We start from the raw sequence: 3,045 nt of genomic DNA, 5'->3' as shown, positions 1-3,045 counted from the left end.
TTATTGGTGTCTAGAAGATCAACACTTCGCCAGAAGATGGTTCCACCTCGAGGTCGGGTGATTGTCAACAAGGTACAAGAAGATCCGATAGTTTAACCAACTCCCCCTTAGGTTGACGTGGAACCTCGGGACGAGGTTCCTTGTTAGTGGTGTCGATTGTAGCGACCCAGGGAAAATCCCCATATTAGATTTTGTTTGTTATTTTTATTTGTGCATCATACTGCATTCATGCATCTCATCATGTCACTTTTGGTTATTATTAAAATTGCATTTGGTTTAATTTCCATTTGTTCTTTTATGTTGGTTTTCCTCTCTCTCTCTCTCTCTCTCTCTCTCTCTCTCTCTTATTCTACCTCTATCTCACTTGACATGTTCCAGTCTAAAACCTATCCATTCTACTCCTATACTTGACCACTTTTTAAAAGGTCATGCCAAATTTCTAGTAAATATGGGTTGATATTAAACCCCTCTCTTTAATCTCTTATCTTGCAATTAATCAACTTACGAATAATTTTGGAATGTTGAAAATATTTTGTCTTGGTTCCAAATAAAGATATTTATGTTGAAACTATTTATGTCACTTGTCTCTACCTTTGTTTAAAATTCAAACTTGTTTTTCAATGGTTCAAATAAAATCAGAGAAAGAAAAAGGAATAAAAGAAATAAAAAGAGATCAGCCCAAGCTCTCTTTTTCTCTCTCTTTTCTCTCTGTGGAGAAAGCCCAGCTGGCTCCGTTTTACTTCTGTGAATGAGAGGGAGTACTCTGCTCATGTTTCCCTTTTGCTTCCCGTCAGTTCATCGACGCCGTGAGCTTTTCCATCCTTCCTCCACAGCCACCTGGTCCAAGCTTGTTCCCCTCCAATTCCAAATCAAGCCCCAACTAAACCTAGCCTTCCTCCTTCCTCTAGCCGCCGCCGTTTCTCTCTTCCAGCTCTGTACCATCATCACCAAGAATTATCCCTGGAAGCAATTTCAGTTTCATTAGTAACACCAAGAAAACCTGCCGGAAATTGCCGTCGTTGTTCGCCGCCGTTCGCTGCATCGAGCGCGGGGGTGGAGCCGACGTGGTGCCCTCCAACTCCTCGCTGAACCGGAGCCGGAGCTGCTTGGGTACGCCGCCGCCGCCGCCAAGACGTACATGGAGCGCCGCCGTGGACGCCGACGACCTCCGCCTCGCCCCGCCGTCGTGTCCGTCCTCCCCAACCTCTCCGTCGACGTGGTGAGCCTCCGCCTGAGTTCCCTATCATTCTCCCGATTCCTCTTTTTCGCCTTCTCGCGCTGACGCCGTCGTCCGCGTATGTTTCCACTGTTCGTCGCTGCAGCTCGTCGTTGTGTCGTCAGAGCCTCGGCAGCGTCAATCTTTGACGATCTTTGCCTGCCTTCATTCAAAGGGCCGAGCCCCTCTCCTCAGTCATCGTTTGATCTAGCGGCTGGGTGGTTACATCTGCACCGAAGGTGAGACTCGAGGTCGCAAGACGCCCTTTTTCTGTGCAGTTCTGTTACGGGTTCAGTTAGCTGCTGTCGAATGTTCAGTTAGTCTTTTGTTAGCACTTCCTCGCTGTTACCATGTACTTTCAAAACGTGCTGCAGCTCCACCTTGATGGTGCCGCTGTTCTGGTTTCCCAGGAAGCACAAATGTCCTTTTATTCTACTTCCCAGCAGTCCAAAGTCCAAATCCTAGGAACGCTGCAGAAAGTTCAATTTTGGTTGACACCTTCAGATACCTGTTGCACTCAGCACTCACAGTTCTACTCAATGCCTGTCCTCGTTTCAATTGAAAACCCAGCCAACCGGTGGTGCCCTTGTTTGATACTCAACAGGTCCAGGATCAAATTCCTTTGGCCTGTACAAAACAACCTCTCTAATTTGTTCTCTGGTTTTCAAATGCAGTTTAAAATTGAACTTCTAAACTGTGTAGTAGTACTAAATGACAGGGATTGGAATTATTTCAAATCTGAACCTGTTACAAATTATTCTTGAATAAATAATTTGACCGAGTATAAAAACGGATTGTATAATTAAATATTTGCCTAAATCATAACTCTCAAACCGTAACTCGGACTAAAAAGTATTTTATATGGTTTTCGATCAGAAAAATGCAAGGAACATGAATATGCCATCTATATACCTGTTTGCATCTCGCATCGTGTCGCGATGTGATAGTTTGTGCAATTCACCTCACATATATGCGGAGTATTTCGGACACCGACTAGGTTTCCCCGCTCCGTTTAACTTTGAAGTAGCGCACCCTGCCATGTTGTACCATGCTAATCAACCATTAACTTTTCCGGTAGAAAATGCAACTTCAACCCTAATTGTTTGTCCGGGGTTCCAACTCCGCTTAATTGGATAAGTTGCATCGCCGCACCATCTTTGCCATGTCATGCATATCATCCTGATCATGCCGGTTCTTTCTCCGTAGTTGTAAGATTTGCATCCGTTGTGTGTTCCAGCATTTGCTTCTTCTCGGATAGGATCGCGAAGTGGTGTGGTGAGATACGACAAGATCTCCGGATGTCCCTCGGCAAGCTTTAACAGGCAAGCATTTTCCCTTATACTCCTGCCCCTGTAGAAGTCGCTCACCTATTTTATTTTGAATTTTCCTTCATGCTATCCTTGAGTTGCGTTCTCGTCACGTGTCCCTTCCACCTGTTACCTCAAGCAGCCCATATTGCCACCACCACCTCCTACAGCTATTGTTTGGTTTCGGGTTTGCCTTGCGAGTCGTAGTGCATGCTAGTGCTGTTTATATCTCGTTACCGTTACTGCTATCTTATCGGGTTATCTGTTGGGGAACATGACACATGGTTTATGGATATATCTGTTGAGGGTATCATGGTTACTTGTTAATAGTTGTTAGCGGAGACATCGGTGGGTCAGCTTGCTCGTTTTATGGCGGCTCACTTGTGTTTCTTTAAAGCTTAGGACCCGAGTTCCCGTTATCCGTTCCGAGACTGAGCGCTCTAACCACACGTGGGTATGCCTATGGGTCTCCCCTCGACCACTGCCGGAATCTACAGCTTTGTCCAGTGGCCACAACTAGAT

The 3,045-nt window shown here is 45.6% G+C and overlaps 1 long non-coding RNA gene across 1 annotated transcript; it reads left to right on the top strand.

Annotated features, from left to right (window-relative positions):
• The first annotated feature begins 1,166 nt into the window (after window positions 1-1,166).
• On the top strand, window positions 1,167-2,503 carry LOC124660548. Its single transcript, XR_006989907.1, has 3 exons — window positions 1,167-1,219; window positions 1,323-1,455; window positions 2,454-2,503. It is a non-coding gene; the product is annotated as an uncharacterized LOC124660548 (long non-coding RNA).
• The last annotated feature ends 542 nt before the right edge of the window (window positions 2,504-3,045 follow it).

This window comes from Lolium rigidum, chromosome 6, assembly GCF_022539505.1.
Source record: "Lolium rigidum isolate FL_2022 chromosome 6, APGP_CSIRO_Lrig_0.1, whole genome shotgun sequence".
Classification (NCBI taxonomy): Eukaryota; Viridiplantae; Streptophyta; class Magnoliopsida; order Poales; family Poaceae; genus Lolium; species Lolium rigidum.
The sequence above is the reverse complement of the archived record's forward strand: the minus strand, read 5'-3'. Positions and strand labels throughout refer to the sequence as shown.